This window comes from Mus musculus, chromosome 10 (assembly GCF_000001635.26).
Source record: "Mus musculus strain C57BL/6J chromosome 10, GRCm38.p6 C57BL/6J".
NCBI classification, from domain to species: Eukaryota; Metazoa; Chordata; class Mammalia; order Rodentia; family Muridae; genus Mus; species Mus musculus.
The window spans coordinates 111,721,948-111,732,012 of record NC_000076.6 but is presented as its reverse complement, the minus strand read 5'-3'; the positions used below and the strand labels follow the sequence as shown (position 1 = coordinate 111,732,012).

The following is a 10,065-nucleotide window of genomic DNA, read 5'->3' as shown; positions in this document are numbered from 1 at the left end:
TTTCAGATCCGAGCACCCACGTAAGAAGTGAGATGTGCTCCCATGAGCACCTATAACCCCAGCACTAGGGGAGGGGGACAGAGGTGGTAGGGTCATGGAGGCTTACTAGTCACAAACCTAAATTCAGGCTCAGTGAGAGACCCTGTCTCAGGGAATAAGGTAAAGAGTTATAGAGTAGTGTGCCCAATCAATGTCCTCTCTTGGCCTCCACGTGCACACAGGCACACATGTCAGCACATATATAGCATACACCACACTCACACACACTCATAGACCCATATACACACACAATCCCCCAACCCCCAGAAATTTGTTACACATCACTAGCTCTTAAGTGAAGCCTAATTGTTCCAGCTCCATGACCTAAGATCCTACAGGCCAGTCATTCTCAACTTTCCTAATGATGTGACACTTTAATACAGTTCCTACATTGCGGTGAGTCCCCAATGGGAAGATTATTTCATTGCTACTTTATAACTGTAACTTTGCTACTGTTATAAATTATAATATAACTATCTGATATACAGGATGTCTGATATGTGGCCCTTGTGAAAGGCCCTCATGGGGGTCTTAGCCCACAGGGTGAGAACTGCAGCCATAGGCTTTCTCAGTCTGGCATTCTTGCCATTTTCCACCAGATAATCCTTGCTTGTTGGGAATTGCATTAGTTATTTTTCTCATTGGTGTAAGAAAATAGCTGACGAAGACAAGGAAGGGAAGGTTTCCTTTGTCTCACAGTTAGAAAGCACACGGTCACCGTGGAGGGGACATGGGGACAGGAACATGAGCACACTGGTTACACTGTGTACCCAGGCAGGAAGTAGAGAGTGATGAACTCCGGTGCTCACAATGCTTTCGCATCTTCTCTCATTCTGGGTCGCAGTTGTTGAAACGGTACCACTCACATTCACAGAGAACCTTCTGTTCTATTAAACTGATCTAGGAAATCCCTCACAGGCCGGACCTAAAGTCTGTCTTCTGGAGGATTCCAGATCCTGTCCATTTGACAGTCAATATAAACAATCACAGGGCTGTACTGTGCACTGGAGGATGGTCCAGAGCATCGCTCCCCTGTCTCTGAGATGCCTCCTTTCAGGCCCAGTACATGACACTCACCACATGACACCATGCCTTCCTTAAAAGCACAGGGAAACCATCTTTATAGCTATAGAATAGTTAAACTCGTTGCTCAAATCCAAAGATTAATATCATCATTAACCAAATGGGTCCTCACTCAGAACAGACTGTTTCCCCTTACCTCATCTGTGCTTCCTATGTTTTCCTCTTCCTTTTTCTCTTCCTAAGATGAAAGATGGTTCACACAAGGCCATAGGCCACAGGTGACAGGTGACAGGTGACAGGTGACAGGCCACAGGTGACAGGTGACAGGTGACAGGTGACAGGTCAATCACTGAGGCTTTAAAAGAGATGTGCAATTTCTTAGGCAGTAACAGCTTGACCTCAACTCATGCTACAGGGCTCCTCAAGTTCCTTTAATCACCTCAAGGGGTTGAGGAAGGCAAACAAGCAGGATGTCAGGTGCTCGGTCTGCTTTGAGCAGGTTAGCTGCCGCCTTCAGTTCTAACTGTGAGTTAAAAAACAACCCTGTGGTTCATGGGACTCTAAAGAGTCTCTGGGCTTGTATCCTGCTATCCAATGTGCCAAGGTCTTGCAGACAGGAAAGCATTGGAAGTCTGCTGCTCTTGCACCGATTTTCCACAGTTTCTTGGACTAAAGAGGACAGTTTGAGCATTGGGGTGATGTTTTCTCAGCTTCCCCAACCCTCCCTCCCTAAGAGGATGCCTCTTTCAATTCCTGTCAGGCTGAACAGGCCTCATGGCCAGCATCTCCCATTGGGGTGGGAAATCACCCCCAATCCCTAAGCAGCTAGGGGCCTGTTTGTGTGGAACTTAAGTTAGCATGGACTCAACCTCAGGGAGTTACACTATCCATAAGCCACCAGGCAGAGTGACAGCTTTAAGAAGTCAGGCTCTGCTCACCTGGAATAAAAAGAGCCAACACCTTGCAGCAGCCTTTCCAAATTCCTCACACTGTTTCCACTTCTCCAGCAATGACTTTGTAATTCAGCCACCATATGCGCTGTATTTGCCCATGTGCTCTGAGCCATGTGTTCTCTCTCTTGCCCACAGCCTCCCTGCCGGCCACTACAATAAAAATTTCAGTGAGATGGTGCATTAGTTATTTTTTCTGTTGCTGCGACAAAACACCATGACCGAAGCAACTTATTAAAGCAAGCATTTCATTGGGGGCTAACTTCAAGTTTCAGAGGGTCAATCCATGACCGTCATGGCAGGGAGCATGGCTGTAATACTAGATTTGACCCATGAGCACTAGGCAGAGAGAGAGCCAACTGGAATAGCATGGGCGTTTGAAACTATAAAGCCTTACCCCTAGTGACGTGACTCCTCCAACAAGGCCACACCTCCTGTCATCAACTACATAAACCTATGGGGACCATTGTCATTCAAATCACCACATGGAGAAACCAGGGGTCTTACTTCCTCTACTAGACATTTACCCACAGCGAGACTCAGTGTTCACCACACAGTGAGGACACTGCGAGTCTGGATAGGCTGAAAGGTCTCCCACGGCCAGATGGCTCTGTTTCCTTCCATTTGATTTTTAGCAGGGATTTCTGAGCACTTTATTACATGCCATCAGCTGTTCTAAATACTTTACTTGTATCATCACACATAAATCTTACAGCAATCTCTCTAAGGGAGTCACTATAGTCACCATGCTAAAGGTGACAACCAATTCTGCAATTCAGTTCAGAATGCTGTCTTCATGAGGCCATAACTGAAGCAAGAGGGGACTCAGCTAGATACTATAAGCATGTATCCATAGCCAACTTGAATGATTCCCCTAGGAACTTACCATAGGTCCTGGCCTACAAAGGGATCATTGTAAATCGAATGTATAAATGAAAGAGTGAACTTAGCATCATCCTTATAAAGTCCATTACGAAGGATGAGGAGGGGCCAGAGATATGGCTCAGCAGTTAAGAGTGCTTGCTTCCAGAGAGCCAGAGTACAGTTCCCAGCACTCACCTAGCTAGGGTAGCTCACAACTGACTGTAATTCTAGTGGCCTCTTCTCTCCTGTACTTGTGACTACACTTGCATGCACATACACACAGACAAACACAAAAACACATAACTAAAAAATAAAATGGATAGGGTGTGGTACTGGATAGCATTTATCCAAGCACTTGGCAAGCTGAGGCAGGCAGCTGTCTATGAATTCAAGGCCAGCCTAGTATACATGAGTTCAAGACCAGCCAGGACTGCATAAGATGACTCTGTCTTAATAAATAAAATAGAACAAATCTTTCTATTTAAATAAGGGAAAGAGGAATGAGAGACATTAGAAAATACTTAATATCTGAGTTTCAAAAACACTGAAGGCTAAGTTATCATATGAATTTCTAATTGGTCAAGATTACCCATCACCTGCTTTTTAAAAATAAATATGTTCACATGATGAAAGATTTTTAAAAATAAAACATTCGCTGTGGCTTTACTCTGGTAATTTTGGGATGCATGAGTTTCATTTTCTAATCCTGATCCATGTAATCAGGGAATATATTTTTGAGAGACCATATTTAACTGCAGTCTTATTTTGAACCATTTCACAAAATGTTAAAATTTTGGGTAACCATCTCAGAAACCATGTTTTTATCAGATGAAATAATATTTTCTGATAATTTTGTCAAACATCAAAAGAGGAAAACATGTTCTAGATGAGGAAAAATATCAAGTGAAATGCAAAGGTTTAGTCACATTCAAATTAAATATCATTCTGATGTCCTTCCCATGTATCTGAGTAGTTCACAGAAAGAAAAAAGAACAACTATGATTCTAGTACTCAAAAAACTGTGGCAGTGGATTGCAACGAATCAAGGCTATCCTGGGCTACATAGTGAATATAAGGTCAGCCTGGGATACAAAGTGAGACCATATCTCTAAAACAGCTGTTCCCAACCTGTGGGTTGTGATCTCTTGGGGGGTCAAAAGACCCCTTCATAGGAGTCACCGAAGACCATCCAAAAACACAGATATTTACATTACAATTCAAAACAGTAGCAAAACTATAGTTCAAAGTAGTAACAAAACTAATTTTATGGCTGGGGGCCAGGGTGGTGGTGATCCCGACATGAGGAACTGTATTAAAAAGTCTCAGCACCAGGAAGATTGAGAATCACTGTTCTAAAACAAAACAAAACAAAACAAAAAAAATCAAAACCCCAAATTTACCATTATTTGTAAAAAGTTAAATGATGGCTCAAAATTCAACACATTACTGTCATGATTCCCCTGATCATTTCCATTTGGTGGTAGTCACATAAAGAAGATGCTGCAGGATCTATATCAAGTCCCAAATTGACCATGGCAGAATACACATTTTGAAAATAAGGGGGAAAGTTTTGAAACGTGTCATGACATGCAGGGACTTGAGACTGACCTGTCTGGGGCCATGGGGAAGGAAGAAGCCGCAGGCACTCATACTGCAATCAGGTGGGTCATAAGCTCTGATGGCGGTATACAGCATCCTGGAAACACGCTCTTATTCCAGCTGACAGGGGAAACGGGCTAGCTCATCTCCATAGGGGAGCATTCTCAGCTGCAGCCATCAGAGAAGAGAAAGCTGTGGTTAGTACTTTCTACACACACTATCGGCATTCCCATGGGTCTGAGGCACTGGCACCCTTGGGATGGCGGTGCTCATGTTAGCAATACTCATTCATAAAGGAGTACGTGGGGCACACTCAGTCTCCACAGCAAAGAGTAACAGCCCGGCCTCACTTTCAAGAATCCTCTTCCATGTAAATGGATGTTCAACCTAAGTGATTTTGTGTTGATAGCCTTCCTATATATTATGCACTAATAAAATAATCAGGTTTGGTGCTTCAATGTGTGTGTGTGTGTGTGTGTGTGTGTGTGTGTGTGTGTGTGTGTGTGACAGAGACAGAGACAGACAGAGAGAGGGACAGAGAGAGACAGAGACAGACAGACAGACAGACAGAGACAGAGACAGAGACAGAGACAGAGACAGAGACAGAGACAACCTCAGTGTCTTGTATCAGGAGCAGTTTCCCTTGGTTTTTTGAGACCTGATCTTTCATCTACTTGGAGTTCCCCCACTAGCCTAGGCTGACTAGCAAGTGAACCTCAGGGCTACACTTGTTTTGACCTTTCCAGAGCTGAGATTACAAGCATGCATCACCACAACCAAATTTACTTGTAATTCTTTATTTATGGGATTATAATATAATCACTTAATTCCCCCTTCCCTTTCCTCACTCCAAACCCTTCTGTACACCCCTTCTGCTTTCTTTCAAATCCATGGCCTCTTCTCTCTCTCTCTCTCTCTCTCTCTCTCTCTCTCTCTCTCTCTCTCTCTCTCTCTCTCTCCCTCCCTCTCTCTCTCTCCTTATGTATTTAGGAAGGTATATATTATATATGCTACACATATATATTTATATAATATATTACATACATACATATCCTAAATACATAAATACAGCCTGCTCAGTCTGTAGACTATATTTTTATGTATAAGTTTTCAGGGCTGACCAGTTTAGTTTTGAATAATCATTGTGTGATCTTCCCTGGGGAAGACTCTTCCACTCTCAGCATTCCTTAGTCTATAGTTCTTTATGTAAAGACCTCATGGTCTTTCCCCATCCACTTTGGCATACATATTATTGTTGTCCTTATTGAGCTTATATTTAGGAAGACATGCTTGTGTGATTCTGGGTGATACTTCTGTCATGACTGAAGGACACAATCTCAGAGCAAACTGCCTGACCCTCTGGCTTTTACAGTCTTCCTGCCCTCTCTTCTGCAATGTTCCTCCAGCCTGTGCAGAAGTATTCATTGGGTCTGGGCTCAATAACTGGGTATCTTGGTTGCTTGTAGTTTTCTGTAATGGTCTCTGTCTTTTGCAAAGAGACGTTTCCTTGGTGAGAGCAAAGAACTATTCATCTATGGGTATAAGGACAAATATTTAGAATGTAGTTAAGGATTCTGCTGGTTCAGTGCAGTGGCAGTTGTAAGGTCTCTTCTAAGATTCATGACTTCACTAGCTCTCCCAGCTTTTTATTATTATTATTATTATTATTATTATTATTATTATTATTATTAACCAATGGATTCTGAATATTGAACTCACCCTACTGGTGCCTGCAATACAAACACTTCACTGAATGATCCAAGTCCCTATCCCAAGTAAGCACTTTTACCAATACATAAATCAGTCTTAGGCTAAGAAAGACATAAAAAAGTTACTTTATGCTATTTGTGGCCACCCTGATGAACAAAACATAGTCCCTAGTCTTGAATAGAACAGAAATTTTTAGTAATGACAGAGCCAGTGACGTGTTGCCTGCAGGAGTCTGTTAGTGGTGAAAGCCATCCAGGGGAAAGGAAAGTGTGGGGCATGGGGAATCCAGGAAGACAAGGAATGTCACAAGTTTATTACGATAGAACAAGACGATAATCATCTCCGTTGCTATATATACAGCTTCTTTTGAGGTAGACCAGATAGCTACAATAACTTCTGTTAACATATCATATCCGACTACTATATTTTCAGAAGTTTTTCTAACTCTAGGCTTTTACCTCTTCCTGTTTCATCTGTATTTTCTTCTTCATGGTCTCCCCTGTAGTCTGGCTCCAGAGAAATCTCCAGCTGCTCAGAGTGTGTTATTATCACCACTTCACGGCCCGCAGGACTGAGAGGGGAGGCTGGTGTCTACCATGCTGGTGCTTAAGAGTCAAACTGCCAGCTGCCTGAGTTTCTCCGGCCCACAGCATTCCACTGCTCTTCTGTTAGGAAGAAAAGGATTATAGGATTAGTTTCATAACACCACTTCCAGCCATCCATATATAGTCAGAGGAAGTCACTCACAGTGACTTCTATGACAACTTTTGGTGTTCAGGCCAGATTCCCCACTCAGACATCTGTCTGGAGAGGGGCAGCAGAGGTCTCAACCATGTAGGTGGGGTCAACGGGTATATTATTACAGCTGAGAGCTTCAGGGTTTTACATCCCTTTTAGACGTGCCACAAACAGCAACCACAGCAAGGGAACAAAGCACAGAACAGTTGTTCAACTTAGAAAGCATGGGGACACAGGAAGTATGTCCTCAGTGGGTAGGGCAAAGAGTCCTTGGGGAAAAAAAAAAAAAAAGCAGAGCCACAAATCAACAGAGCTTCTGACTTTGCCCGCAGCTAGCACTGTTTTTAACTGCCCAGAGAAAACAAAGGGAACACATTTATCAGAATCCCAGCTCTTTCAAGGTTCAACCATGCCAAGATACCACCCCTAAAGCATTTATCATGGTTGCTGGCAATCCTAACCTGGCATTTTTCAGGGCATTTACAGAAGCACATGTGTTCTTCTAAAGGACCTTCTAAAGGAAAATCCAAGATCTCTACCCATCTCTACCCATCAAGATCTTGTAGATTGGTAGTTAGTATGATACCTAGATAAATATTTTGAGATTTAGATCTGTAAGGGATAGAGGAGTATTGTGTTTTTAAAAAGATAAGGAGAAAGAGAATGTTTGATGGATGTGCAGTCAGGTGTCGGGGGAAGGGTGTGCCTCCAAGGGCCCATACTGAGGCATCCCTTCCCACTGAGGGACCAGCCACACATGGTATAGTATAGAATAGAATTTATTCAGGGCATGGGGAGGGGAGTTGAGAGGGGAGTAGACAGAGAAAGGCACTGGAGAGGAGAAGGAGAGGAAGAGGGAGAGGAGGCCAGCTGTGAGCATATGGAGAGAGAGGGGGAAGTGATGAGAAGACAGAACCAGAGCAAGAAAGCAAGAGAGCAAGAGAAAGTGAAGGAGGCAAGCAGCCCCTTTTATAGTGAGTCAGGCACACCTGGCTGTTGCTAGGTAACCATGGGGCAGAGCTTAGACAAAATGCTAACAAGGGGTTTGATTGGATGTACATAATAATGACAGAACACACCATTTGGGGAACTGTGAAGTATGGAAGAAAGACTAGATTCAGGAGGCTGGGCACAATCGAATGTTTCTAGAAACCATTAAATCTGGAGAGAGGCTTGGGCTGGGTCTTTGCGTTTCAGCTGGCCCTTGGGGAAGAAGCAGGAGACATGAGCCTGAGACTAAGATCCCATCAGTCCCAATCAATCCCACATGGTTCCAGATTGTCTGGCACAGAGATTTGGGGGAATAGGAGTTTAAAAGGCAGACATAAGCACTAGGAAGGCAACCCCAACCATACAGCATTTGTGCCTTGCAAGCATGATCAATCTCTGGAGCCCACAGAAAAGTGTGAAGTGTAATAGCATGAGCTTGTAAACCCAGGAGTGAGAAGGCGGAGATAAAAGATCACTGGGGCTCTCTGGCCAACAAGTCTAACCTGATTAGGGAGCCTTAAGCTAATAAGAAATGTGATCTCAAGGGAGGTAGATGGTTTTCCCATGAGTGGTGGAAAACATTGTCCTCTCACCTTTCTGTACATGGATACACAGAAGAAAGAGAGAGGGGAGGGGGAAGGAAGAGAGAGAAGGGGAAAGAGAGGGGGAGAGGGAGAAGAAGGCAAAGCAAGAATAATAAAGCAACAGGGGTAGGGAGGGAGCTGTAAAAATGGTGAATTTAGCTGTAGCAAGACCCAGAAGCAAGGATAACAAAGGCACTGAGGTCAAACAACTCAAGGACCTTTTGAAAAGTGAGTGCTAAGATTCTGTGTTTTGAAGTATCAGAACTTTGAGCCAGGGCTCCTTCTGGAAAATTAAGGGAAACAGCCATGCTCCATGCTTGCATTTGAGAGAGACAAAACACAGTAGACATGCTCAGGAGAAAAAATTAAAGTCTGAAACATAAGCAAGTCCATGATCCAGAGATATCAGCATGCAATCCTCAAAACCTGCATCATGAGCTTGGCTCACCTTGGTCTCAGAGCAGGAGAGAGAGAAGGTAGCCACAACTCTACCAACAGCATCCCTCAGGTGATGCACTACTCTGATGGGGTCTGTGAGTGGATTGCAAGATGCCACAAGATGGTTCAAACCAAAACCTAATGTTAATTTTGGTCTGTGTCAAGCCTGAAGTCAACACTGCCCACTTCCTTCAGGACACATGAAAGCCTGCTAAAAGCAATCATTCTCTCACACCCTTAGAACGGCTTCTAACAATGACAGAAAGAAGACAGAGGCGAAGGTGTTAAGAAACTATAGTTCCATGTCACTGTGTGAGGAGTGTTAAATGGGGCACCTGCTATGGAAATTGGTGTAGCTGTCCACTGAAATACTGATATAGAACTACCGGGGGATGCAGCAATTCTACTTCTTTGTACATATTCAAAGTAACTGAGAGAATATCAAAGAGATACAGTTGTCTAACATCCACGTTTAGTACAGCATTACTCATGATAGGCAAGGGATGGAGTCACACACAAAACATAGCAGAGCCATGCAGTGAAATTGTGTACTGCTTTAAAGGGATGGCGTTCTATTATAGGAAATGATTTGCTTAAACTCTGAGGATATGATGTTAGCTGAAACAGAGCCAGAAGAGAGTAGATACTGGAGCATATGTCTAAGAGGCATATAAAGTGAGTAGTTTGTAGATATTGAAAATAAAATGGCATATACCTGACTTGGGAGAAGGAAGAAATAAGGTGTTACAGTTTAGTGAACGAAAAGTTTGAGTTCTGCAAGATGAAAACATTCCAGGGGTTGGTTTTTAACCTCAGAGTCGATATACTCGATATACTAGGCTTAAAAGTTACCCTTATGATAAATCTTATATATTTTTATCAAAATAAAAACGCAACCACGGTGCTGGGAAGACAAGGGAAGGGCACGAGCACTGAACTCTGCAAGTGTGAGGGCTTGAGTCTAAATCCCCAGGACCCGTGTAAAAGGGCAGGCATGGTAATGTGTACCAGCAACCCCGGGGCTGGGGAGCTAAAGAGCAGAGGCTTGCTGCCCACAAGCCTGGCTCTACTTCCAGGGAAAGGCCCTGTCTTGAGGGAATATATGGATAGTAACAGAGCAGAATACCAGC

General features: G+C 43.5%; 1 long non-coding RNA gene across 2 annotated transcripts in view; it reads right to left on the bottom strand.

Annotated features, from left to right (window-relative positions):
- Window positions 1-657: 657 nt before the first annotated feature.
- The window catches only part of Gm30624, a 46,322-nt gene continuing 36,914 nt past the window's right edge, over window positions 658-10,065 (bottom strand). The window contains exons 3-6 of one of the 2 annotated variants that reach the window (XR_001779641.2): window positions 6,644-6,850; window positions 4,485-4,643; window positions 2,001-2,165; window positions 658-1,417 (exon numbers count right to left, since the gene is read on the bottom strand). This is a non-coding gene — a long non-coding RNA (predicted gene, 30624). The remainder of the gene's footprint in view (window positions 1,418-2,000; window positions 2,166-4,484; window positions 4,644-6,643; window positions 6,851-10,065) is intronic. The other variant, XR_003948941.1, reaches the window with a different exon arrangement.